The sequence below is a fragment of the Manis javanica genome, chromosome 14 (genome assembly GCF_040802235.1).
Source record: "Manis javanica isolate MJ-LG chromosome 14, MJ_LKY, whole genome shotgun sequence".
Classification (NCBI taxonomy): Eukaryota; Metazoa; Chordata; class Mammalia; order Pholidota; family Manidae; genus Manis; species Manis javanica.
The window spans coordinates 51280890-51296542 of record NC_133169.1 but is presented as its reverse complement, the minus strand read 5'-3'; the positions used below and the strand labels follow the sequence as shown (position 1 = coordinate 51296542).

General features: G+C 38.3%; 1 pseudogene; it reads left to right on the top strand.

The window, feature by feature from the left end:
* The window catches only part of LOC140846029 (solute carrier family 22 member 4-like), a 51366-nt pseudogene extending 47730 nt beyond the window's left edge, over positions 1 to 3636 (top strand).
* The last annotated feature ends 12017 nt before the right edge of the window (positions 3637 to 15653 follow it).

The window sequence follows — 15653 nt, the reverse complement described above, 5'->3', positions numbered from 1 at the left end:
CATGAGGCAAAGGCTGTGTTAGCAGCCAGGCTTTATATAAAGAGACAGTAGGGCCAGTGTTATATGTTTAAGAGGCTCCCTTCTAAAATGGGCCACATCTTAAAATATCTTAAAGTGTTAGAATAAGCATCATATATGTAGTTGTTCTTATTCTCTGCGAATCGCAGACTTCTAAGCTTATTCAAGATGAAATGGGAGTTCCATACATGTATTTTCTCATGCCATCATGGCTGAAGATATTTCCTCACTACCTCTTAATTCCATGGTTATTTGCATTATTTTAGCTACAAGAACTAAAATTCATGAAGCAGCAGAAAGTTTTCATTCTGGACCTGCTCAGGACTCAGAATATTGCTGCAGTAACCATTGTATCTTTGCTGCCATGGTAAGTAATAAGTGACCTGGAGATGCAACAGGCATTACATACAGCAGATTTCCTTTAACTTGAGGGAACATCAAAGCAAGGCCTACATCTTCCTGAGACAAAACTGAAGTTATATAATTCTAAGTTACCTGGAAATGTTTCAATTCAATTCATTTCAGTGATGACCCTGGTGCCTGAAACTGAGATGCTAATTCAGCTCTTGCTTCCTGAAACTGTACTGGCAATCGAATGGTGAAGTTAGAATGACCTGGTTCCCCAGTGCCTGGACAGGAGTTTTGACAAGCTTCTTACACTTGCTAATAGCAAGCTACCAAGAGATTTTTAAGGCACAGAAGTAATGACTTGACTTTGTAGACTAGATTTAATAACATACCTGCTAAGAAATGAGGAAGAGGATATGGGAACATGCTTACCCCATGGTGGCCACATAGAAAAGGATGATAATCAGAACTAGGAGGTTGAGACTATAGCCAGTCTATTTTGAGGACCATCCTGTTTTGCAATTAGAAGAAATCAGTGACAGCTTATGTGCCTGAATTGAGCAAGTATATCCAAGCACATGCTTTTCTTTACTGAGAGCTCCTTATTTCTTCATGTCATCATGTATCATTGACAAAAATGTGTCTTCAGCAGTATCACTACAAGCCAGCAGTAAACTGTCACTAATTGTATCTAAGCTGCTCTTACAATCAAATGTGAAAACCACTAAGATCCCTAGAGCACTAAAGTCTGATTTTTTGTGTGGTTTTGTGTTAGCCCTGTGCTACCCAACCAAGTAGAGTATATACAGTGTTTCTGAAAATATTTTCCAGATATCCTTTGCTTTTCAGTCAGGTTAATAATAAGCAAATGTCTGCATAGGGGAGTCTGCCTAATATAGTTATTTTTCCACAGACTAGCTTTTACATGGCCATTACCTGTAATAACAGGGTATGCAGCACACACTGTGATACTTTGAAGCTTTTAGGGGCTGTCATTCTTTTCCCTAAAGTGGTTTTACTAAAGCAACTGGAATTTAGTGTAGTGGATCCCATAGTTTTACTGATGTTTTCTTCTTCTTCTTCTCCTTTTCCTCCTTCTTGTTTTTTCTCTTTTTTGGTAAGAGTGAAATCTGGATTTTATATTCACTGATGTGATTAACATCCTTTCTTAAAATAACATCTCTAAAACATAGACAAAAATCTCTTGAACCTAAGTATGAGTAATTTTTTCCTGAACACATCTCCTCAGGCAAGGGAAACAAAATAAAAAATGAGGAAGTGGGGCTACGTCAAACTAAAAAGCTTCTGTACAGAAAAAGACACCATCAGCAGAACTAAAAGACAACCTATAGTATAGGAGAATATGTTTATTAATGATTCATCTAATAAGAGGTGAACATCCAAAGTATACAAAGAACCCATATGCCTCAACACCAAAAAAACCAAATAACCCAATTAAAAAATGGGTGGAGAATCTGAACAGACACTTCTCCAAAGGAGAAATACAGATGGCCAACAGGCACAATGAAAGATGCTCCACATCGCTAATCATTAGGGAAATACAAATCAAATCCACAATGAGATATCACCTCACACCTGTTAGAATGGCTGCTGTCCAAAAGACAAGAAATAACAAGTGTTGGCAAGGATGTGGAGAGAAAGGAAGCCTCTTACACTGTTGGTGGGAATGTAAATTGGTGCAGTTACTATGCAAAACAGTACGGAGGTTCGGCGAAAAACTAAAAATAGAAATACCATACAACCCAGTAATTCCACTTCTAGGAATTTACCTGAAGAAAACAAAATCCCTAATTCAAAAAGACATATGCACCCCTATGTTTACTGCCACATTATTTACAATAAGCAAGATATGGAAGCAACCTAAGTGTCCATCAGTAGATGAATGTATAAAGAAGATGTGGTACATATATACAATGGAATATGATTCAGCCATAAAAAAGAGAAATCCTGCCATTTGCAACAACATGGATGGATCAAGAGGATATTATGCTCAGTGAAGTAAGCCAGGAGGAGAAAGGCAAATACTGTATGATTTCACTTATTTGTGTAATATAAATACAAAGCAAAATGGAACAAAATAGCAGTAGATTCATAGACACTGAGAAGTGACTAGTGGTTACCACGGGGTAGGGGTTGGGGTGGATGGGTGGGGAAGGCAAGGGGGATAAAGGGGCACAAAAATTCTCAATCATAATAGTCATGGAGATAGTAGTATAGCATGGAGGATATAGTCAATGATTCTGTAACATCTTTCTATGTTGACAGATAGTAACTGCACTGGGTGAGGTAAGGATTTAATAAGGGTAACTGTTGAACCACGTGTTATACATTTGAAACCAATATAAGATTGTATGTCAATGATACTTCAATTAAAATAAAATAAAATAAAATAACATCTCTAAGGGAATGAGAAGATACAAACTGTTCAAGAAATATTGAAATTTGAAATTAACTAGACTAGGATAGGTATTATTGAATATTGGCATATCTAGACCAGTGCTGTCCAACAGAACTTTCTGTAACAAATAAAATATTTTTTATCTGTGTTATCCATTATACTACCACTACCCACATGTGGCTATTAAGCAATTAAAGTATGGCTAGTGCAACTAAAGAACTGAATTTCAATTTTTAATCAATTTTATCTATGTTTATATAGTTGTATGTGGCTAGTGGCTACTTGTAGGACAGCAAGTTTTCTAGATTTCTTGACCATCATGAAATCTGACAGTGATTCAGACCATCATTTTGTCATTTTTGTCTTTTTTTTTTTTTGGTCTTTCATGATGCTAACCTCAGTGGCTTACTTTTCTCTCTCTCAATGCTCCTAATTTATGTGGAAATGCCTACCTCAACTGTTTCCTCTCTGCTTAGATTGAAGATCCAGCTTATATTACAGCCTGGCTGCTCCAGCACCCCCTGCCCAGGCATTATATCATAGCTGGGGTACTGTTCTTGCGAGGAGGTGCGCTTCTCTTAGTTCACCTGGCACCTGCAGGTAAGAAACTAGCCAATATTAACACCTTACCAGAAAGGATCCACACCTTGATGAGGCCGATTGTAGTCACTATCTTTATATCATATGTAAATACATGTGGACTTTACATCAGAACCATTCATAAGTCAACTAGACAAGGGAGAGTTAGCTATGCAATTTCCTGTGTTCAGAACAACTCCCCTCAAACAGAAGAGTCAGCTTTGGAGATTAGGAAATCACTACCTGCAGGGGAAGAGCAACAGTCCCTATAATCCCCTTTGTAGAAACATTGACCTAAACCCTCTGGTCTCTTTCACTGAGTCACAACCCTGATTCCCAATTTATTGGTACTTTTAGACCTTTGCCGTGAGGTGTATATTCCAACCTTAGAGTTGGTAGTACAGCCAGTTCCAGTGTAAATTCTGTGATATTTGTGGTCTACAATCTATAAGCAGTTAAAGAGCACACAAAGGGACATATGTTTCCCTTTTCCCATTATATATAAGTTTCTCCTATCATTAAAATGTTAAGTCAATAGATTATTGATACCTAGCGTTACACATAGAAATATACAGTTCTTAATAACAAATAAGATAGAAAGGATTGGTCCTTCTCTTTGAAGATTAAACTTAACTGTACTAACATGCTAACAATTTACCTTGAAACTGTGGTAACAAATAAAAATGGACAAAGGTCACTGAATGCTTAAATGACCTAAGACAATAGTAGAGCAAAGCATCAAGCAACCCCTTCCTCCCCATCTTTGTCCATGTCTCTTATTAAGATATTTGAAGACAAAGCATTATTTGGAAAATATCTTTTTTTTATGAGAGGGCATCTCTCATATTTATTGATCAAATGGTTGTTAACAACAATAAAATTCTGTAGAGGGGAGTCAATGCTCAATGCACAATCATTAATCCACCCCAAGCCTAATTCTCGTCAGTCTCCAATCTTCTGAAGCATAACGAACAAGTTCTTACATGGTGAACAAATTCTTACATAGTGAATAAGGGCAGTCATCACAGAAACTTTCGGTTTTGATCACGCATTATGAGCTATAAACAATCAGGTCAAATATAAATATTTGTTTGATTTTTATACTTGATTTATATGTGGATCCCACATTTCTCCCTTATTATTATTATTATTATTATTATTATTTTTAATAAAATGCTGAAGTGGTAGGTAGATGCAAGATAAAGGTAGAAAACATAGTTTAGTGTTGTAAGAGAACAAATGTAGATGATCAGGTGTGTGCCTGTAGACTATGTGTTAATCCAAGCTAGACAAGGGCAATAAAACATCCACGGATGCAGAAGATTTCTCTCAAAACAGGGGGCGTGAGGTTCTAAGCCTCACCTCTGTTGATCCCCAATTTCTCACCTGATGGCCGCCCTGTGACTGTGCCTGTCTTAGGTTGTTCCTCCCTTGAGGAATCTTACCCGTCTCTGGCTAACCAGTCATTTTCCGGTGCCATACAGGGAAATGTAAAGTTGGTAAGTGAGAGAGAAGCCTTATTGTTTGAAAAGGTTAGTTTTTTACTTTTTTGCATATTTATGCCCTGTGGCTTCTATGCCCAGCATTTGTCTTGAGGTATCTTTACCACTTGGAGGAATTATGATACTCGGTAAATTTGATATGAGGCACGAATTCTATTTAAGGGTTGTAATTAGGAAGGAAGAAGAAAAGCTATAGAAGTAGCAGGCAGAAGAAAACATGGGAAGATTGATTATTTCTTTGACATATCTTCTTGTAGAGTAACTTAAGCATGTATAGGTTTTAAACTACTGATTAAATTGCACGCACACATTAACATAATAGGAATACAGTTACATAACCAAAGCAGATCTATAATTACCAGTCATCTCCAGTGAAACCAAGAAAACCAGTTAGGCATCCTAGGCATTTGTGAAAGTTTATCTATGATATGATGGATATTGTCAAACTGTATTTGAACAGTCTGAGAGAAATCAGACAAATTAAAACAACCCATTCCTGGGGACTGTTCACATCCCATATGTTCTTTTAACAGTAGATAGTCCGTAGTTGTAAGATTTTGGAGCACTACAACTTGCACTTCTCCTAATTCTTGGTTGAGTTCCAACAGTATAGATCCAGTCAAATTTGTTGTTTTACTATATGCACAGGCCAGCATAGATATCTCCTTCTTCATTCCAATAGAAAGTCCAGGAACCGGTGGGATGAATGCAGCTACAGCTGTAGCAGCGCGTGGATCTTTGTTGAGGTTTTTTTTATGATCATCTTCTGGTATGAGTCTTCCAGAGTGTGCTGATGTTGGAAGTTCTTCTTCATATCATATCTTAGTTCATTTTCTGGGTAGCCAAATTAGGCTTCGATCCTCTGTATAAACACAAACAGACCCTTTGCCCACACTTTGATATGCCCTTTATACTATTCTGTAGAACTCATTGGAGGTCACCACACAGGAACTGCTTTTTTTTTTTCTTAAGAGAAAGGAATATTATCAGAAAAATGTACCTCCATAGCCGATCATCTGACACCATTTAAGTGATCAAAATTAAGGATATTTAAAGTATGCATTAATCGTTGACTTACAGTTAGTTTTATACTATCAGGGAGTAATCCCTCTTTTCTTTCTATTTTTTTTTTTGTTATCACTACTTTACACTTCCATGAAGAATATTATATTTACTAGGCTCTCCCCTATACCAGGTCCCCCCTATAAACCCCTTTACAGTCACTGTCCATCAGCATAGCAAATTGTTGTGGAATCACTACTTGTCTTCTCTGTGTTGTACAGCCTTCCCCTTTCTCCAACACCCCCCAGGCATGCTAATCGTAATACCCTCCTTCTTCTCCCCCCCCTTATCCCTCCCTACCCACCCATCCTCCCCAGTCCCTTTCCCTTTCGTACCTGTTAGTCCATTCTTGAGTTCTGTGATTCTGCTGCTGTTTTGTTCCTTCAGTTCTTCCTTTGTTCTTATACTCCACAGATGAGTGAAATCATTTGGTATTTCTCTTTCTCCACTTGGCTTATTTCGCTGAGCATAATACCCTCCAGCTCCATCCATGTTGCTGCAAATGGTAGGATTTGCCCTCTTCTTATGGCTGAGTAGTATTTCATTGTGTATATGTACCACATCTTCTTTATCCATTCATCTACCGATGGACATTTAGGTTGCTTCCAATTCTTGGCTATTGTAAATAGTGCTGCAATAAACATAGGGGTGCATCTGTCTTTCTCAAACTTGATTGCTGTGCTCTTCTGGTAAATTCCTAGGAGTGGAATTCCTGGGTCAAATGGTAAGTCTGTTCTCAGCATTTTGATGAACCTCCATACTGCTTTCCACAATGGTTGAACTAATTTACATTCCCACCAGCAGTGTAGGAGGGTTCCCCTTTCTCCACAGCCTCACCAACACTTGTTGTTGTTTGTCTTTTGGATGGCAGCCATCCTTACTGGTGTGAGGTGATACCTCATTGTAGTTTTAATTCGCAACAGCTCTGAGACCCCTCATGGAGGTAAACAGCCAAACAGCCCCCCATCCATTACCCCTCCGGGCTCAGCGAAAGCAGAGTAGCAGCCTAAGGCTGGCCATGCCCCCAGCAAGGGAGCCTCCTCAATACCGGCCGGGCAAGACACAAAGACCCAGTCTACACACAACTACCCAACACAAGCCACTAGGGGTCGCAGTTGTCCCAGTAAAGAAAGGCCAGTAGCAAGTGGAAAGTTTGACCCTCCCAGCTGATAGTCAATAGCACCTATCAACATGAAAACGCAAAAAAATATGATCCAGACAAGACTGACCCAGACAGCTTTGGCATCTTCTACATCTTCCCCTGAGAAGGAACCTGGGGAGATAGAGTTAACCAGTCTTCCTGAAAAATAATTCAAAACAAAAGTCATAACCATGCTGATGGACTTGCAGAGAAATATGCAAGGACTAAGGAAGGAGAATACAGAAATAAAACAAGCTCTGGAAGGACTTCAAAACAGAATGGACAAGATGCAAGAGACCATTAATGGACTAGAAAACAGAGAACAGGAATGCAGAGAAGCTGATGCAGAGAGAGATAAAAGGATCTCCAGGAATGAAAGAATTCTAAGAGAGCTGAGTGACCAGTCGAAATGGAACAATATCCGCATTATAGGGGTACCGGAAGAAGAAGAGAGAGAGAAAGGGATAGAAAGTGTCTTTGAAGAAACAATTGCCGAAAACTTCCCCAAACTAGGGGAAGAAATGGCCTCTCAGACCACAGAGGTACACAGAACTCCCATGACAAGGGATCCAAGGAGGGTAATACCAAGACACATAATAATTAAAATGGCAAAGATCAAAGACAAGGACAAAGTATTAAAGGCAGCCAGAGAGAAAAAAAAGGTTACCTACAAAGGAAAACCCATCAGGCTATCATCAGACTTCTCAACAGAAACCCTACAGGCCAGAAGAGAATGGCATGATATACTTAATGCAATGAAACAGAAGGGCCTCGAACCAAGACTACTGTATCCAGCACGATTATCATTTAAATATGAAAGAGGGATTAAACAATTCCCAGACAAGCAAAAGTTGAGGGAATTTGCCTCCCACAAACCACCTCTATGGGGCATCTTACAGGGACTGCTCTAGATGGGAACACTCCTAAAAAGAGCACAGAACAAAACACCCAACATATGAAGAAGGGAGGAGGAGGAATAAGAAGGGAGAGAAATAAAGAATCATCAGACCGCGTTTATAATAGTTCAACAAGCGAGTTAAGTTAGACAGTAAGATAGTAAAGAAGCTGACCCTGAACCTTTGGTAACCACAAACTTAAAGCTGCAATGGCAATAAGTTGATACCTCTCAATAATCACCCTAAATGTAAATGGACTGAATGCACCAATCAAAAGACACAGAGTAATAGAATGGATAAAAAAGCAAGACCCATCCATATGCTGCTTACAAGAGACTCACCTCAAACCCAAAGACATGCACAGACTTAAAGTCAAGGGATGGAAAAAGATATTTCATGCAAACAACAGAGAGAAGAAAGCAGGTGTTGCAATTCTGGTATCAGACAAAACAGACTTCAAAGTAAAGAAAGTAACAAAAGACAAAGAAGGACATTACATAATGATAAAGGGCTCAGTCCAACAAGAGGATATAACCATTATAAATATATATGCGCCCAATACAGGAGCACCAACATACCTGAAACAAATACTAACAGAACTAAAGGAGGAAATAGAATGCAATGCATTCATTCTGGGAGACTTCAACACACCACTCACTCCAAAGGACAGATCCACCAGACAGAAAATAAGTAAGGACACAGAGGCACTGAACAACACACTAGAACAGATGGACCTAATAGACATCTATAGAACTCTACATTGAAAAGCAACAGGATACACATTCTTCTCAAGTGCACATGGAACATTCTCCAGAATAGACCACATACTAGGCCACAAAAAGAGCCTCAGTAAATTCCAAAAGATTGAAATCCTACCAACCAACTTTTCAGACCACAAAGGCATAAAACTAGAAATAAACTGTACAAAGAAAGCAAAAAGGCTCACAAACACATGGAGGCTTAACAACACGCTCCTAAATAATCCATGGATCAATGACCAAATCAAAATGGAGATCCAGCAATATATGGAAACAAACAACAACAACAACACTAAGCCCCAACTACTGTGGGACACAGCAAAAGCAGTCTTAAGAGGAAAGTATATAGCAATCCAGGCATATTTAAAAAAGGAAGAACAATCCCAAATAAATGGTCTAATGTCACAATTATCGAAATTGGAAAAAGAAGAACAAATGAGGCCTAAGGTCAGCAGAAGGAGGGACATAATAAAGATCAGAGAAGAAATAAATAAAATTGAGAAGAATAAAACAATAGCAAAAATCAATGAAACCAAGAGCTGGTTCTCTGAGAAAATAAACAAAATAGATAAGCCTCTAGCCAGACTTATTAAGAGGAAAAGAGAGTCAACACAAATCAACAGTATCAGAAATGAGAAAGGAAAAATCACGACGGACCCCACAGAAATACAAAGAATTATTAGTGAGTACTATGAAAACCTATATGCTAACAAGCTGGGAAACCTAGGATAAATGGACAACTTCCTAGAAAAATACAACCTTCCAAGACTGACCCAGAAAGAAACAGAAAATCTGAACAGACCAATTACCAGCAATGAAATTGAAGCGGTAATCAAAAAACTACCAAAGAACAAAACCCCCGGGCCAGATGGATTCACCTCAGAATTTTATCAGACATACAGGAAAGACATAATACCCATTCTCCTTAAAGTTTTCCAAAAAATAGAAGAGGAGGGAACACTCCCAAACTCATTCTATGAAGCCAACATCACCCTAATACCAAAACCAGGCAAAGAGCCCACCAAAAAAGAAAACGACAGACCAATATCCCTGACGAACGTAGATGCAAAAATACTCAACAAAATATTAGCAAACCGAATTCAAAAATACATCAAAAGGATTGTACACCATGACCAAGTGGGATTCATCCCAGGGATGCAAGGATGGTACAACATTCGAAAATCCATCAACATCATCCACCACATCAACAAAAAAGAAAGACAAAAACCACATGATCATCTCCATAGATGCTGTAAAAGCATTTGGCAAAATTCAACATCCATTCATGATAAAAACTCTCAGCAAAATGGGAATAGAGGGCAAGTACCTCAACATAATAAAGTCCATTTATGATAAACCCACAGCCAACATTATACTGAATAGTGAGAAGCTGAAAGCCTTTCCTCTGAGATTGGGAACAAGACAGGGATGCCCGCTCTCCCCACTGTTATTTAACATAGTACTAGAAGTCCTAGCCACGGCAATTAGACAAAACAAAGAAATACAAGGAATCCAGATTGGTAAAGAAGAAGTTAAACTGTCACTATTTGCAGATGACATGATATTGTACATAAAAAACCCTAAAGACTCCACCCCAAAACTGCTAGAACTGATATCGGAATACAGCAAAGTTGCAGGGTACAAAATCAACACACAGAAATCTGTGGCTTTCCTATACACTAACAATGAACCAACAGAAAGAGAAATCAGGAAAACAACTCCATTCACAATTGCATCAAAAAGAATAAAATACCTAGGAATAAACCTAGCCAAAGAAGTGAAAGACTTATACTCTGAAAACTACAAGTCACTCTTAAGAGAAATTAAAGGGAACACTAACAAATGGAAACTCATCCCATGCTCGTGGCTAGGAAGAATTAATATCGTCAAAATGGCCATCCTGCCCAAAGCAATATACAGATTTGATGCAATCCCTATGAAACTACCAGCAACATTCTTCAATGAACTGGAACAAATAATTCAAAAATTCATATGGAAACACCAAAGACCCCAAATAGCCAAAGCAATCCTGAGAAAGAAGAATAAAGTAGGGGGCATCTCACTCCCCAACTTCAAGTTCTACTATAAAGCCATAGTAATCAAGACAATTTGGTACTGGCACAACAACAGAGCCACAGACCAGTGGAACAGACTAGAGACTCCAGACATTAACCCAGACATATATGGTCAATTAATATTTGATAAAGGAGCCATGGACATACAATGGTGAAATGACAGTCTCTTCAACAGATGGTGCTGGCAAAACTGGACAGCTACATGTAGGAGAATGAAACTGGACCATTGTCTAACTCCATATACAAAAGTAAACTGAAAATGGATCAAAGACCTGAATGTAAGTCATGAAACCATTAAACTCTTGGGAAAAAGCATAGGCAAAAACCTCTTAGACATAAACATGAGTGACCTCTTCTTGAACGTATCTCCCCGGGCAAGGAAAACAACAGCAAAAATGAACAAGTGGGACTATATTAAGCTGAAAAGCTTCTGTACAGCAAAAGACACCATCAATAGAACAAAAAGGAATCCTACAGTATGGGAGAATATATTTGAAAATGACAGATCCGATAAAGGCTTGACGTCCAAAATATATAAAGAGCTCACAAGCCTCAACAAACAAAAAACAAATAACCCAATTAAAAAATGGGCAGAGGAACTGAACAGTTCTCCAAAAAAGAAATACAGATGGCCAACAGACACCTGAAAAGATGCTCCACATCGCTAATTATCAGAGAAATGCGAATTAAAACTACAATGAGGTATCACCTCACACCAGTAAGGATGGCTGCCATCCAAAAGACAAACAACAACAAGTGTTGGCGAGGCTGTGGAGAAAGGGGAACCCTCCTACACTGCTGGTGGGAATGTAAATTAGTTCAACCATTGTGGAAAGCAGTATGGAGGTTCATCAAAATGCTGAGAACAGACTTACCATTTGACCCAGGAATTCCACTCCTAGGAATTTACCAGAAGAACACAGCAATCAAGTTTGAGAAAGACAGATGCAACCCTATGTTTATTGCAGCACTATTTACAATAGCCAAGAATTGGAAGCAACCTAAATGTCCATCGGTAGATGAATGGATAAAGAAGATGTGGTACATATACACAATGAAATACTACTCAGCCATAAGAAGAGGGCAAATCCTACCATTTGCAGCAACATGGATGGAGCTGGAGGGTATTATGCTCAGCGAAATAAGCCAAGTGGAGAAAGAGAAATACCAAATGATTTCACTCATCTGTGGAGTATAAGAACAAAGGAAGAACTGAAGGAACAAAACAGCAGCAGAATCACAGAACTCAAGAATGGACTAACAGGTACGAAAGGGAAAGGGACTGGGGAGGATGGGTGGGTAGGGAGGGATAAGGGGGGGGAGAAGAAGGAGGGTATTACGATTAGCATGCCTGGGGGGTGTTGGAGAAAGGGGAAGGCTGTACAACACAGAGAAGACAAGTAGTGATTCCACAACAATTTGCTATGCTGATGGACAGTGACTGTAAAGGGGTTTATAGGGGGGACCTGGTTAGACAGAGGATCAAAGCCTACGTTAGCTACCCCGAAAATGAACTAAGATATGATATGAAAAAGAACTTCCAACATCAGCACTCTCTGGAAGAGTCATGCCAGTAGATGATCATCAAAAAACCCCAACAAAGATCCACGCGCTGCTACAGGTGTAGATGCACTCATCCCACCGGTTCCTGGACTTGCCATGGGAATGAAGAAGGAGATATCTAAGCTGGCCTGTGCATACAGTAAAACAACAAATTTGACTGGATCTATACTGTTGGAACTCAACCAAGAATTAGGAGAAGTGCAAATTGTAGCACTCCAAAATCTTAGAACTACAGACTATTTACTGTTAAAAGAACATATGGGATGTGAACAGTCCCCAGGAATGGGCTGTTTTAATTTGTCTGATTTCTCTCAGACTGTTCAAGTTCAGTTGAACAATATCCACTGATTCATAGATAAGTTTTCACAAATGCCTAAGGTGCCTAACTGGTTTTCTTGGTTTCACTGGAGATGACTGGTAATTATAGGTATGCTTGGTTATGTAACTGTATTCCTATTATGTTAATGTGTGCGTGCAATTTAATTAGTAGTTTAAAACCTATACATGCTTATGTTACTCTACAAGAAGATATGTCAAAGAAATAATCAATCTTCCCATGTTTTCTTCTGCCTGCTACTTCTATAGCTTTTCTTCTTCCTTCCTAATTACAACCCTTAAATAGAATTCGTGCCTCATATCGAATTAACCGTGTATCATAATTCTTCCATGTGGTAAAGATACCTCAAGACAAATGCTGGGCATAGAAGCCACAGGGCATAAATATGCAAAAAAGTAAAAAACTAACCTTTTCAAACAATAAGGCTTCTCTCTCACTTACCAACTTTACATTTCCCTGTATGGCCCCGGAAGATGACTGGTTAGCCAGAGATGGGTAAGATTCCTCAAGGGAGGAACAACCTAAGACAGGCACAGTCGCAGGGGGGCCATCAGGTGAGAAATTGGGGATCAACAGAGGTGAGGCTTAGAACCTCACGCCCCCTGTTTTGAGAGAAATCTTCTGCATCCGTGGATGTTTTATTGCCCTTGTCTAGCTTGGATTAACACATAGTCTACAGGCACACACCTGATCATCTACATTTGCTCTCTTACAACACTAAACTATGTTTTCTACCTTTATCTTGCATCTACCTACCACTTCAGCATTTTATTAAAAATAATAATAATAAAGAAAGAAATGTGGTATCCACATATAAATCAAGTATAAAAATCAAACGAATATTCATATTTGGACTGATTGTTTATAGTTCATAATGCATGAACAAAACTGAAAGTTTCTGTGATGACTGCCCTTGTACTGTTCACCATGTAACTTATTCACTATGTAAGAACTTGTTCTCCATGTAAGAACTTGTTCATTATGCTTCAGAAGATTGGAGACTGATGAGAATTAGGCTTGGGGTGGATTAATGATTGTACATTGAGCATTGACTCCCCTCTACAGAATTTTATTGTTGTTAACAACCATTTGATCAATAAATAGGAGAGATTCCCTCACAAAAAAAAAAAAAGTACACACTTCCAATTGTAAAATAAATAAGTAACCGTTATGTAATGTATAGCATAAGAAATATAGTCAAAATATTGTAACAACTTGGTATGGTGATAGCTGGTACCTAGAATTATCATGTATATAAATGTTGAATCTCTGTGTTGTACACCTGAAACTAATGTAATACTGTGTGTCAACTACCCTTCAATAAAAAATAATTATCTACAAAAAAATATATATATATATATATACACATATGTTTTTGGGAGGAGATTCCCACTGTCCTACTCACGCTGCCATGTTGGATCCGCCTCTGGGGAATATCTTTATATTATAAAAACTTTCTCCTACAAGCAAAAGGGACAGTAAAAGCAAGTGAGTTAAGAAAGGATCACTTTTAAAAGCATCTCTGTTTACACTGGGTCTCTTCCGAATACAGCTTCTTGACCATTGGTCTGGTGATGTGAGGAAAATGCAGATCATCTCTGCTTTCTCCGGGCTGTGTGTCTTCACTGCAGAGCTCTCTCCAGCCTTGGTCTTTGACATGGCTGTGCAGTCAGTCACAACAAAGGCCTCCAGAGAGGCAGCATCCTTGTTCTCTACTTTGTTTACCTTGGTAGGATGAATCTTATCAGTTTATCCTTTTTAAAAATATACAAGTAATAGATTTTCCTTATGAAAAATTCAAACAGCATAGAAAGTACTAGAAAAACTACAAGATCACCTCTTCTCTCTCAGCTCCCAAATCATGTCCTTCAAATAACTAATAATAACAGTTTGGTGAGTAGACCTCAGACATTTTGTTTCTGCACAACATACACATATGTATTTTCAAACACAAAAACAAAATTATATGTATGGTTTCACCTTCTTTTTAGTTAGTGCATGCTCTTCCAAAGTGTGTATAAACATAATTTATTTAACTAGAGTCATGGGTGGGCATTTAGGCCATTTCCAAGTTTTTGTTATCACAAATAACTCTACAATGAGCATTCCCCTAAGCCCCTACATCCTTTGTTCCTTTGATTGCATATATTTGCATTTATGGGTTGCTCGGGAATTTGAAATTTTCATAGCTATTGCCAAATGGACCTTTAAATATTATATCAATTTACAATGCAACTATCAACATATAAGAGTTCCTGTATCTCCATATCCTCAGCAACAATATGGATTATCCACTTTTTTCATCCTTGATAGTCTGTTACGTGAAAGAATGGGTATCATTGCTGCATTCATTTCCCTTGCTTTAATCATTAATGAGGTTGAGCATTTTTTCATATACTTATTGACATTCTATTTATTTTTTAGTGACCTGACAGTTCATGTGTTTTGCCTATCTTTCTAATTATTTATTCAACTTCTTACTTTTGATTTGTGAGAGCTCTTCGTGATTGAAAGAAATAAGCTTTTTGTACATACCTTGTAAACATTTTTCCTACTTTATCATTTATGTTTGACTTTATGATATTTTTTTAAATGCAGGACATTTTAGTTTTTATATCATCAGATGTCCCATCTGGAATAACACCACAGAGGGGCTTCAGTGGGATGTTCAGCAGATGTAGGATCTGGTACTGCAAGCACTCATTAAAGACTCTACTGGAGAGAGATGTAGACACACCTCCTTATTCTTCCTAGTCATCCCTCGGTTACCTACTGGTTCACACACACATATGCATACACATTCCCAAAGACATGCATGATTCTCAGAAAAGCACATCCTAAATCTTGACAGAAACATTTTCCTATTTTAAACATATTCTGTATAACTTCCCCGAATAACACCCAAGAAAGCATATTACTACATTGAATGGTGTTGTTTCCCCTTTGTTCTTCCCT